Source organism: Bombyx mandarina, chromosome 09 (genome assembly GCF_030267445.1).
Source record: "Bombyx mandarina strain Sakado chromosome 09, ASM3026744v2".
NCBI lineage: Eukaryota > Metazoa > Arthropoda > Insecta > Lepidoptera > Bombycidae > Bombyx > Bombyx mandarina.
Window position 1 is genome coordinate 9663372 of NC_143216.1, and position 14437 is coordinate 9677808.

General features: G+C 36.1%; 1 non-coding gene across 1 annotated transcript; it reads left to right on the forward strand.

Moving 5' to 3' along the window:
* The first annotated feature begins 426 nt into the window (after window positions 1-426).
* On the forward strand, window positions 427-499 carry TRNAV-AAC (transfer RNA valine (anticodon AAC)). The gene has a single exon. It is a non-coding gene; the product is annotated as a tRNA-Val (tRNA).
* The last annotated feature ends 13938 nt before the right edge of the window (window positions 500-14437 follow it).

Below are 14437 nucleotides of genomic sequence, written 5' to 3' on the forward strand. Positions count from 1 at the left end.
CTAACCGGGAAAAAACGTCCGTAACGTAAGATTTTTTTCTTTTAATTTCACTGTTTCTATATAATCACTCATATTCTCATATTCTCAAAAGTCGAAATGTCTTTCTAGCTCGCCACTAGACATTAGACTCGCCACACTACATAATTCTACCTATCAGCGATCAGAATTCTTTTATTAGAGAGGAATTCCCGAATTACATAAAAATAAATTACCTAAAAACTGAACCACGTTTAGTTACTTTTTGTAAGAATTTCAAATTTTTTGGTCCTTATATTGTAATTATACTTATAAAAGAAAATGCTTAAATAACGATTTACGGTCGGTTATAAATTTTAGTATCGTTATCATTGATATAAATTAGATCAACTTTCATTGAATCATTGTGTATTTTGAAAACCATTACAAATTTAACATACACTGTTCGTAGTTTCCGTGGTGTAGCGGTTATCACATCTGCCTAACACGCAGAAGGCCCCCGGTTCGATCCCGGGCGGAAACATTTTTTTTATTTTTTATAACTTTAGATAACTAGGTTTTTTGCTTAAATTATTAATTTGTACAGTACGTTTAGTGATACTTTATTGTTTTTTTAACACACTATTTTTGTTCGAAAGACTAAACGTTTGAAAATTGTAAATAAAAATTCTAATAACCTATTGTTAAGTATGTATGCAATGCTGCCAAAAGGTATTTCGAAATTATCAAATGCGTGACTACTATTTCAGAATGTTCACGAATGCTCATAATATTTGTTGTAATAGGCCGAAACGGGAAACGCAATATGCCCGATTAGACATGCCTTAGACAAAACACTGTTCCGACCAGTAGATCCTGAAACATCGATTCCTTAATTACAATCAATGTTTCTATAATTGTTTTCTACTTTTTTGAAAATGCTAAATTTAATTATATATTTTTTAATTATTTCCCGGATTCTGGATAACCAGATGAAGATGAGAATCAGATGTCTGCCAATCAAATGCGTTAGCTATAAACAAAATTGACCGGCGGATTTATCGCCTTACAGTAGAAAAGCAGCATTAATAGCGATTCAGTGATTTATCAACACGGACACCCGAACAATAGAGATATCCACGTGCCGCACGTTACCTGAATATCCGCATTAACTGGTATCCGACAAGACAATGGGACGTCACGGAAACCTGCTCGTTGCGGATTTTACACGCGGATTTACACTTCAAGTGCGCAAACGAAAATGACTCTAATCCGATTGTTTTAATGCACATTTCGGAATATATAGCGTTTGACAGTGAAATGAGCACATTCGTGATACCGTCCAGTTATGGGGTTATTAAGTGAATTTATTCGTTACACGTCTGTAGATAAGGCCTAGTTTTCCATATATTTTTGATTAGTATAGGCATTCGATTATCTATACTTCTATACTAATATTATAAAGAGGAAAGATTTGTTTGTTTGTTTCTTTCGAATAGGCTCCGAAACTACTGGACCGATTTGAAAAATTATTTTTCCATTACAAGCCGACATTGTCCCTGATGAACATAGGCTACTTTTTTTTTTTAAATTTTTTTTTTATTTTTTTGGTTTCATGTGTGTTTTAATGTTTCCGAAGAGTAGCGAGGGCGGGTCGCTAGTCGTATTTGAATTTTAGTGCACTCTTTTTTAATTTGGCATTCGACAATCAATTTTGTATCTACATAAACTAGTTATTCGGTCGATAATCGAAATTCGATCATAACCACAAGACACATATTTTGTTTCATGTTGTCCTTTGTTTTATTTTGTCATTATAAAGGAAATAAAATACAGAAGATAGCATTTTTATTGTAAACTAGTGGTCCCGCAGTAGTCGAAATTCGACTATAATTAATTGAAATTATAAGATTGAATAATTATTATGGTTCTATTGTCAAAGACTATTTATTATATAATACTTCTTTAATCACAGATTTCGCCAAGACTACACTTTAGACAAATATTAACAAAGACAAATAATATTTAGTCTATTTACAATTTTACCATAGACTTTATGCAATAAGAAAAGTTTGACAATAAACAAATAGTATGCATGCGTGTGTGCGTCAAATACATGGTATGTAGTGTGGGTAATGTTTTCTTTATTGATTTAATGTATCTTTTATGCATTATTTAAAAAAAATATTAGCATTGTGCACTTCTTCTCTATATTCTCTTTAAGTGTGGGAAATTTCATACTCGTCCGTCTGCGCAATTTTCGTAAAAAGAGGTACAAAGTTTTTGCTTCACGTATTAATATATAGATAAAATACAAAAATCGTCAAATTCAGTTTTAAAAAAAAATCCTATTTTTTAATTATGTATGTAAATGTTAATTTAAACGGATTCTATCAATATTGTTTCTTTCTTTATTGTGAAACAATAGTATCGTTATTTTACAAACAGAGTATGGAAATAGGATTCACTAGTAAATGAGTAATGTTTTCGAGCAAGAGCTGTTTCATGTATAATTTATTGTACTTTCTTATAGAATAAATAAAATTACCTATTAATGATAAGCTAACATTATGAAAATTATGATTTTCAATTTTCCCATTAATTACTGATTGTTTAAGTTAAAATTATAGTACAAAACATTATAGTAGAAATACTAATTAATATTTTACGTGACATAAAAATAATAACTATCGGTTTTAATATAGGAGTTATTATATTTCCATTATAAAATATAGTCCCAGGTGTGCGACGGCGCGGAAGGCCGGACAAGCTGATTTCAGAATATTTCGGATACAAAATGGCAGACTTTCCGCATCCGGTTGACGATTACGCGGTGTTATATGCACATTGTTTGTGGTTTCAATATATTCTGTGAATGCATTTCGAAGTACTTAAAATATTTAATGCTACAAAATATTTTGTAAGCTATGACGATTATACGTAGCCATTTAATTCTGGTAAAGTTATAAGTTAGTATATTTACAACGGCTGCCCCACCCTTCAAACCGAAACGCATTATTGCTTCACGGCAGAAATAGGCATGGTGGTGGTACCTACCCGTGCGGACTCACAAGAGGCCCAACCACCAGTAATTACGCAAATTGTAATTTTGCGGGTTTAATCTTTATGACACGATGCTATTCCTTCACCGTGGAAGTCAATCGAGAAAATTAGTTAAGTACGTGTTTCATTAGAAAAATTGGTACCCGCCAGCGGGATTTGAACACCGGTGCATCGCTAGACACGAATGCATCGGACGTCTTCTCCTTTAGGCCACGACGCCTTCAGACGTTGTTATTTGGTCATTAGCCATCCACTTTATCGGACGGCTAAACGTCGCTTAGCTGACAATGGAGAAAAACAGATCTTATCAATATCAAACGAGGTTTGAAAAGAATGACCAGCGATAGGCAGCAGCTCGGTTGTCCCCTTGCATCGATGAAATCCTAGATCATCAGAGAGCACTAACCATCAGGTAGGACGTAATCTATAATGGTAACAAAAAAACTTTTCTTAAAAAGTTTAAAGATGCTTAGAAGTGATATTTCAAACGGTGCTCAGCATCCTAATTTCGGAAATCGCGTCGAATCTTGCTTCTATTGTAATCAATGTAAATAAATATGAATATAAATAGAGAGAATCTCCTCATTTAAAATGAAACTTAAGATGAGCTTAAGTTTCATTTTAAATTTGTTGATTGTCCTTAATAATTACTTCTCTATTGAACCACATCGGACCGGAGCAAAGTATATTCGTGCTTTTTGGTACCACCACACTAAAATCACTGTGGATAAGTTACATTACTCGAAGACTTAATATGCAAGCTGCGGAAACTAGGGAGACGATGATTGCACAAAGCCGACCGCCCTGGAGATAGCTGCCTAAGTCTGTGTTCGGTAGCAGATAACATGATTTTGATTATCCACCTCATATCTCAACTTGGACATTTTGATGGATGGAATTTATTAACACCCACATAGCGCTTGGACCAAAATACAGTATGAGACATGATGCACTCCCCTAACCCTTCTCTGTGAATCGAATTAACCAACACAAAACAGGCATTGACAGGAAAAATCACTCCGTAATAGAAAACAAATGTTGTTTGTTAAATATAATTAGTAGCGCGAGGGTAGAGTATAATTAAGGCTTCTACCTATAACATAGCACCGTGCTTTACTTGTCACTAATTGTATTTCGATTAGAACACCCGGGTTAAATTAGTTTAGTGAACCAAGTGCCGGCTGAATCAGAATCTTATTTTTGTTGTAAGGGAATCAGAATCAAATAAGCAATAAAAGGAGTTGTGTTAACTGAAGCTGTTTGATTTTTAATCGATAGTAGGTCCGTCGGGAGCCTGCCTATTTCTGCTGCAAAGCAGTTTTTCTAATGAAATACGTACTCAACAAATGTTCACGATTGACCACCACCCTGCCTATTTCTGCTGTGAAACAGTAATGCGTTTCGGTTTGAAGGGTGGGGCAGTCGTTGTAACTATACTTGAGACCTTAGAACTTGTATCTCAAGGTGGGTTATGAATGTCTATGGGCTCAAGTAACCACTTAACACCAAGTGGGCTGTGAGCTCGTCCACTCATCTAGGCAATAAAAAAAAGTCACCAGTGTCGGTTTGAAGGGTGGGATATACAATTGATACTTCACCCCCGTGTAACAAGGTGGGTAGTGACATGCGAGTTGTGATCATGTGACATGTGGCATGCGAGATTAAAAACACTTTATACCAGACGACAACTGGCTTATCATATTTTGCTATAAAAAAGTTCTCTACCGAAAAACCAGTTGTCGATATTAGTAGGCAACTATCGATAACAGGCAACCCTCTTCTATCGTGACTAGTTGTGTAGCACGGTAATATCCTGCGTCAGTAATAAGCGACTAGGGCAAGTTTAACTACATCACCTGAGGGCGGGCGGGATGTTTGCACCTCAAACAATACGTCTAGATTGTTATGAACCCATCTCATCAAATGTTATGTGTGCACGTGTACTGTTGCCTACGTAAATGTTGCAAATTATAAAAATTATATTTAGTTCTGGTTAATTGTGAAATGATTGAAACAATACTTATCAGATCTTAGAATTATGTTTTACTTATTATTTATAACCCACTAAAAAATAAAAAGATAATAAAATTGGAGGTTTCGCAACAACCCACAGTAATTCGGTAACGTGCGAACTTATTGTGGTACACTTCATTCACGGTTGTTTGCATAAGGATTAGTGTATTGCGCAAACGAACGCTCCGAGATCGTGGTCAATGAATGATAAAAAAATATGTTATTACAAAGTTAAGTCGTACACTGTGTGCATTTCTAATTTGTACGTTATTACAAAGTTAAGTCGTACAGTGTGTGCATTACTAATAAAAATCTTACGTTACGGACGTTTTTTTCCCGGTTAGGGTTCCCCTCCGCATCGTCCCATAAGGAACTTCGTTCCAAAAAGTAGAGCGACACAACGTTGTAGCGCCATTTACGTATTTGGTCTAAGTAAAAAGTTTTCTTCAGATAGAACGATTGCTTTTGGTCGGGCGAGCAATGATGTGAGGCCAGTGAATTGAGCGCAGAGCTCACTTTGCTCCCGATTTCTAGAGGAAATACTGTGAATTATGATGGAAGGTAAGGTAAGGACAAATTGCTAAGCTATGTGTTGTCAAGTATTTTCATTTGTAAAATTAATTACTTTGATTCCATGAATATTTTGATATATTTAAGTGCTTGTGAGATTAACTCTTTCGCACATTAAAGTAGCCACGACGCTTTATATTTGAAAAATAAACGTCTCTAAAATTCCAAATGAAGGAAGGAAATTTCGCACGCGACTGTACCGACCTACCTTACTGATATTACATTGATTGTACAAATATATTGTTATGTGTCTACTTTGAAATTGTAATACATCGTAAATTGTGAAAGGTGATGAGACGATAAATTACTCTGAGAGGATTCTTGGGGTTAGCGCTGAACTGATTGGGTACGACAGAAATACAAGTATTTTTTGTAGAAATATAGAATCTATTTTGTGAACTGTGTTTAAGTGTTTTGTTTTATATTAGTAGACAAAAGCATGTTGTAGGTACAGCATCCCATTCATTTCTGTGACGAAACCTAATTCTAAGGTACTAATTCTTCTAATGAAATAAGTATTTAACAATTGTTCACGATTGACTTCCACGTTGAAGCAATGACATCGTGTAATAAAAATCAAATCCGCAAATTTATAATTTGCGTAATTACTGGTGGTAGGACCTCTTGTGAGTCCGCACGGGTAGGTACCACCACCCCGCCTATTTCTGTCGTGAAGCAGTAATGCGTTTGGGTTTAGAGGGTGCGGCAGCCGTTGTAACTATACTGAGACCTTAGAACTGATATCTCAAGGTGGGTGGCAGCATTTACGTTATAGATGTCTATGGGCTCCGGTAACCACTTAACACCAGGTGGGCTGTGGCTAGTCCTACCAACTAAGCAAAAAAAATACATTGAAATTTGGACTTAAGTCTCTCCCCATGTTCGTGGGATACCAACCAAGCCAAGCTTAGAGTCATCATTACCAATGCGACCATCTACCTTGAAGCGCGGGATCACAGTCCAAATTGTATTGTTTAATGGCCATCTCACATTTTATCCGGAAAGTCATGATTGCTTTGCGGTAAAATAGGCAGGTTAGTTGAATATACCCTTACGACTTCACAATACTTCCTAATACAAGTAAGCCGATCCATAAATTATCTAACGAAACTTTTTATCAATTTGTATTGACTTCGGAAGAAGATGGCTTTCGTGATGATGAGTAGTTATTGGACATCTGTACTTCTAGGGACACAATCAAGGATTGACAATACGTCCAAACTTCAAGTCTCTACTGAAAGAGGAAGCTAAGGAAATAGTTTGAAAGTGAATTCATTTCAGAGTTGAATGGTATATTACAAAAATAACTGGAAATGCATTGCGGATGAGCGCAATGGTTCCAAACAGTAAGATGAACTATGCTCAGATTGCCAAGAGGAAATGATAGATCATCGCAATAGCTGCTTAGAATTTTCCTCACAGCTAACTGTAAAAAAATCTATTGTACAATTAGATTCTTTCCAGTGAATCTTTAGGATGTCAGCTAGCTCATTTACGTTGAATATCCCATTATACAAATTATATTACTCGAATTGGACGCAACAAGGTAAAATTACCATTACCCTGAATAAACACCATCACACGAGGATCGAAAGTTATTAAAACATCCGGATTCGACATCATGTTAATTACTTAAGCCCGATATTGAATGTAGTGTATACACGGACAGAAGCACAAGTATTTACGCGTGTCTTTATCTACAACACAATTAAGTCTGGTGTTTTTATTATGACGCAACACTTTATTCGGTAAAACCCACGAATGTACTAATAGAAATATAAAATATATATCTGTATAAACACTGCTAAAATGACAATCAATGCCTGACCTAATATAAAGAGGTAAAAGTGAACTTAGAATTATATTTGTATTGATATTTCATGTTTTCAAATCTACTGAGCCAAGGTAGTATGTTAATAATTTAAAAATAACGCTGTGTCCGTGCTCACTAATATTACTGTGTAATTCTTCGACTGTGTACAAAACCCTTCATTGTTTGCGCGGGCCAGTAAGGCTGAACGATTAATAAATTTAACCCGTGTTTGAGTTACACGATGTGTAGGTAAATGAAACCAAATCGGGTCATCAGCACACGTTGTGCGGATTACGACCTCGCTATTGATAATTAAAGGATATTCTAAACCATTGTTATATTAATTTTAGGGTCAGATTTGTCTGTTTTGGTTTTAATTACAATAGCGGCTATGAGGTTGTTTTGTATCGGTAGGGTAATGAAAAAGTGATTATGAACATTTTTAAATCTATACTTTTGTCATAAAGTCGTGTCTATTTCATTGCATTTCGTAATATACATATTTTAATTGGAATTTATATAGTCTTTAGATATATGGGTGTATTTCCAAATAACCAATTGACAGAACAAGCCACCAAATTATAATAGTGATTTCTATTAAAGAAATATCAGCCCGAGTTTCGAGAATTATCCATAGATAGCCGTTCGTTTCTTTGACCAAAAAAATTTATTTTTTTGATTGAAAGGAACAAACTGTGTTTTTTTTTTATTGCTTAGATGGATGGATGAGCTCACAGGCCACCTGGTGTTAAGTGGTTACTGGAGCCCATAGACATCTACAACGTAAATGCGCCACCCACCTCGAGATATACGTTCTAAGATCTCAGTATAGTTACAACAGCTACCCCACCCTTCGAACCGAAACGCATTACTGCTTCACGGCGGAAATAGGCGGGGTGGTGGTACCTACCCGTGCGGACTGCCAAGAGGTCCTACCACCAGTGTGTTGAGAATGAAATATTTTATTGTGGGCTTTTATAGTATAAACTGACCTTTTGGAGTTCGGTATACATTGGTTTCCTTATCTATAATTGTGTGTTTGTTGTCCGTACCCACTATGTTAGAGGATATTTCTAATTTGCGGCTGCTAATTGTGAAATATTTTCGTTAGTTATATATAAAAATCCAACAGATTGCTAATTTGAAAGCTAAATTGTAAACGTTTTTTTTTTGTTAAAAGTATTCAATTTAGTATCTCTTCGTTATTTTCTGCAAGCATACGGAAAAGAATATTGCAGAAATAATTTTATTTTTTTAACTGGTGGTAGGACCTCTTGTGAGTCCGCACGGGTAGGTACCACCGCTCTGCCTATTTCTGCGGTGAAACAGTAATTAACTATACTGAGACCTTACTTAGAACTTACTGAGAACTTACATCTCTAGGTGGGTGGCGCCTTTACGTTGTAGATGTCTATGGGCTCCACTAACCACTTAGTACCAGGTGGGCTGTGAACTCGTCCACTCATCAAAACAATTAAAAAAAATCCTAAGCATGCTTTCAGTTTTGAACCTGCGACAATTTGCTGAACATGATACTTCTGGTTCGTGACTAAAATTCGTAGTTAGCTATTTAAATATAATGGTTTAAAATGTTATGGAAACTTAGTATTTACGAACTCTGACTGTTATACCAAGGTTAAGAACGGGTTTGATTCTTTTTCGCACTTACGATGCAGCAAAAAATTGAAGCGTGAAGGATTTTTTTTTTTGAAAACAAAGTGATCCTGAATTTTCCAATTTTATCTGCTAGCTCAAAACTATTAGTATTTTTTGACCTTTGTAAGTACTTCTTGTGTCATATAAAATGAGTGAAAATACTTTTTATTTAACAAAACCTTTCACCGCCCGTCCGACTTAATCCGAAATGTAAATGATTATTTAATATTGTTCGGTACATAAAAATCGAATTGGGGATGTTTTTGACCCTAAGTTATTCCAACGGATTTCATCGCAGGGTTATCCGTGCACCTGGGCCATAGTTATTGTTCCCTTGACAATGTTCGAGAGTCACTTGCTTTGTTGTGTGTAAATCGATTTTGTATTGCCGGGTCAGGAATACTAGCCGCCCAGACGCAGACTGAGGTCTGACTATATGTGAAATAAAATAATATGGAATAGTTTTTATTTTTAATTTAATTAAAGAACATCTGTGCAATAAAGCTTACTATAAAGTCAATGATTATCTAGAAGATTGCACAAAGTGGGAATGAGTTGCTCGTACCGGGCATTTCAATATTGTAATAATTGTTACGTTATAATACGCATTGTAAAAAATTCATATTAAAAAAATTAATTCAATATTAAAAAAAAAAAAAAAAACCTATTTAAAAAAAAAAAGACATGCCCGCTGAGTTTCTTGCCAATTCTTCTCAGGACGGAGGCTAGTTCTTGTGAATTGGCGGTAGTTCTTTTGACGTTCAACAAGTATGTACTTTCATTTATGTTGAATAAAAATTTTTTGATTTGATTTTACACACACAGTTTAGTTTTTTAATTGACACAAAATTACTGCACGAAGAAGTTTTCTGCCCGTAATTATGTTTATATTGTTACGGTTCCATATTTTGTAAAAGGATACTAATCGCCGGATAAAAGCAGAGATCTTTGTGCGCTAATTTAAAGTAAGATAACCGCATTTGTAATACTGTGGAGGCGTTAAGAAACATTAGGAATTTCACGTGGCTACAATTACATCATAAATGAATTTGTCTTAATATAGAAACTTGACTATCAAAATTAAATAGAACGCAACTAAAATGAGAAATAAGACCCCAAGTCCCGGACCAAAATCTCCCAAAATTGCCATAAATGGACATTTTAAAGCTCTTACATTCAAATGATCTAAATATGTGAAAAATACCTTCCAATTACGAAACAAAGGGCTAAGGGTGAGACGTGGATAACAATCAGCGTTGGCCATGCGGGTCGGACGAGGAAATTATTAATTTTGGACAATTAAAATTACCTACAGCAATTGAGGCAAAAAGGGCCCCTTTTGTGAAGGGTCTCCACCTTCGGACGCTTACTAATGCGGTACCGCGCGCGTTTTGATAGATGATTCTTCAGTATTTAACGGCTTATTTTTATTTTAGGATCGACTGTAAGTCATTTCATTGTTAGATTTGATACATGAGTAAAACTGTTTTCAACATTATTAATTATTTTTCAGCGATGCTACTTTCCGCATTATGTGGAAAGCATTGGGGAAGGCCTATGTCCAGCAGTGGGCAAATAAAGGCTGATGATGATGATGATGATGATGATGCTACTATATGTGTGTGCTTATAATGTGAACCTTGGATACTATTTGTATTGTACCAGATAGTGGGACGAGCCCACGGCTCACAGAATTACCTGCCAATTAATTATATCCTTTAAGCGATATCGTACCACAAGATCTTGGCATGAATCATTCTTAACTTTTAAACGTAAAGAAAGAATATAGAAAAAAATACCAAGACGATTACCTAAAACCAGATTTTATCTTAGATTCAGTAAGTTTGAGATGCGCTGTCTCGTATATTCTGCATTTAATAGAAACAAATACCGTACCATTATCCTAAAGTTAACAGAACGTTACGCTCAGGCAATAATGAGGGTACATTTTTACCTAAACTATCAAGCGTTTGGCTGATGCGGGTAGTTTGTAAAATACCCTTTTCGTGCAGTACTGCGGGCGACACCTTTACAAAGAGCTTTTATTTAATTAGCACGTTTTAAGTTACACATGCTGGCGAAAGCTTTTTGTTACTAGTTTAGTTTTGGTTTCGAGGGGATCTTTTTGGTGGAATATTGACTAGAACAACTTCTATTAATTTGAATTAAACTTATTTATCAGTAAGTTCACATTTGCAAGTTGTATTGCTTTAGACGTTCAATGAATGCACCTCAATGAGTTCAAGTAAGCACGCATCGGCTTAATGGACGTACTGTTTTAAATTTCTTCTGAGATATTGATTAAATTTTTGAAGCCGTCGTGGCCTAAAGGATAAGACGTCCGGTGCATTCGTATCTAGCGATGCACCGGTGTTCGAATCCCGCAAGCGGGTACCAATTTTTCTAATGAAATACGTACTTAACAAATGTTCACGATTTACTTCCACGGTCCAGTTGCCACTTAACACCAGGTGGGCTGTAAGTTCGTCCACACATCTAAGCAATAAAAAATATAAAAAAATGACTCTAGATGCAACATGATGTTGTCAATAAAACTCCAGCACCAATCAGCACTGGAGGGTCGCCAGCTTCCCATCTAACTTAATAAGACTGAAAGGATGCTTTATTATTAAAACTTAGACGCACGATATCGCCAGTCTGGATCGGTTTGTTTGCAACAATATTAAGTATCTCTAAGAAAACCATTCAAAATCCATCCAACGAACATCAAAAATGCAATTCTCTGGCAAATTATCTTGTAGTAAATGAAATCGCGTGTAGTCATCGAGAAGCGTTTTGTGTGTAAGCTATACTGTCATTATAAATGCGAAATAGACTTTTTTTACACTTTCACGTCTTAACTACTGGTCTTAAAATTCAGCAGACACAGCGCAAGAGGTACTGAACAGTACAAAAGTTCGATTTCTTAGCGAAGCGTGGATATTTCTGTGTCGATATCGTTAGGGAAAACGCGAACAACAAACTAGATTTTTTGGCTTCTGTGGATACCGTCAATTAAATGTTCAATTAAGGATGGTGATAATTGCATTAACGTCATCCGCAATAAAACGTTGACTCTCGCTACATTCGGAGATATAACGGCCGTACCTGGAATGATCACCTAAACTTACGTTCAATTGATGGAGATCTGGGTCAGATGAACAAAGAAAAATGTGGAGTAGTCGAATACATTTTTCAATTAAAGTTTTTTGATATGGTTAGCAAACTCATAGTCTATGTGGTGTGAAGTCTTTATGAGAATTTCCACGTACCGCGACGGGAATTATTATGTCAGTCAATGTCACGAAGGACGTGGGAATGCTTTAGAATTTTTTTATTTGTTTTTTTATTGCTTAGATGGGTGGACGAGCTCACAGCCCACCTGGTGTTAAGTGGTTACTAGAGCCCATAGACATCCACAACGTAAATGCGCCACACACCTTGAGATATAAGCTCTAACGTCTTAGTATAGTTACAACGGCTGCCCCGCTCTTCAAACCGAAACGCATTACTGCTTCACGGCAGAAAAAGGCAAGGTGGTGGTACCCACCCGCGCGGACTCACAAGAGGTCCTACCACCAGTAATTACGCAAATTATAATTTGTGCGGGTTTGATTTTTATTACACGATGTTATTTCTTCACCGTGAAAGTCAATCGTGAGCATTTGTTGAGTAGTTTCATTAGAAAAAATTATACCAGCCTGCGGGATTCAAACACCGGTGCATCGCTAAACACGAATGCACCGGACGTTATTGAAAGCTGTTTTTTATTTTTGTACAGGATGCGAATTACATGTACAGGTAATTTTAATAAGACAGTAAATTCTCATGCATAGGATAGGCGTCCTATTCCAATTTAACCTCAAACTTATGTAGCGGCGCGAGGCCCATCGAGATGCCTTTAGATAATTTATGACAAATTGTATTTTGTTAATTAATTGTATTTGCGAGTGACTTTTGAGTTCTGTGCCAGTTGTTTTCAAGAATTTTTTAAAGCGTTTTCAGAGATAAACTCGGACGATTTTGAGCCCTATTAGTACCTAATAATAATGCCAAAAATTGACACAATTGTAGCCAATAAAACGACTCCATGCCACGCCGAATTCCTCGTGCGAGTCCTATTAACTAAATTGTAGCATTGACTCACGCGCCACCTGGCGGCACTCACCTAACAACCAATTGAGCACCATCTGCCAACCGCTACTCTATCAGTTTTATTGGTGTCTTCAATTAAATTTAATGTTTTCTGGGTATTTCTATTGCGGAATGTCTCGTGTCATTGTTTTGATATGATCTCTTGTTTTTTTTCTATTTTCAAACATTTCGTATTGATGTTCCGGTTAGGAATGAGGACCATAAAAAAGCAAAAAGACTTTAGAACTTATATCTCAAGGTCGGTAGCGCATTTATGTTGTAGATGTCTATAGGCTCCAGATAACCACTTCACACCAGGTGGGCTGTGAGCTCGTCCACTCACCGAAGCAAAAAAAAAACGCAAAGTTCTTTAGAAAATGTTACACGTGTACTTTTGTCTCTGTACCAGCATTCAGATCTACGCAAATACGCTTATAAAGACCGCGTAGAAGATGATTTTTTCACTATATTCTTAGACAAATGAATTCTTGGCTCATCTTAGGGACATGGATGCTGACTACATTCATGTTGGCATTCAAACCTGAATTGGAAATCTTGAATGTTGCATTCTGTACTGTATTCTCAAAGAAAAGATGTTAAAAAATCTGAATATTGAAATTTAATACTATATACGAGTCTCATTATGTATCGTTTTAGAAAATGAATGGATTAACAGGAAACATCGTAAAACTCATGTATTTTTTCTAACCTGTCCCCTTCGTGGTCATTAAACCTGTCTGGAGAGTTGATTAACGTCAATTGGCCTTCCGATGCGGGCTTCGTGGAATACCCTGTTGACTCGAGAGTTAATGTTTTGTTGGTACGTACAATTAGGCAGCGTTTGACCGGAAGACTTGTGGCAGTAGCCATCATAGAACACAAGATATTTGACAGATGCCTGAATATCGCTTACGACATTTTCAAGATAAGCTTGCATCTGCAATTTTTTTTATCTAATATTAAAAAAAAACCATGCCCGCTGAGTTTCTTGCCAGTTCTTCTCAGGACGGAGGCTAGTTTTTGTGAATTGGCGGTAGTTCTTTTTGACGTTCAACAAGTATGTACTTTCATTTATGTTGAATAAAAAAAAATGATTTGATTTGATATATACAAGTTCCGAACAACAACATTTCGACCGTCGGTCTATCGAGCAATATCATCCGCTCGGTGGAAGATCTTCCCTGCGTCGTTATCCCTACAGACTTTATCACTATTGACGTATACGCGCACGCA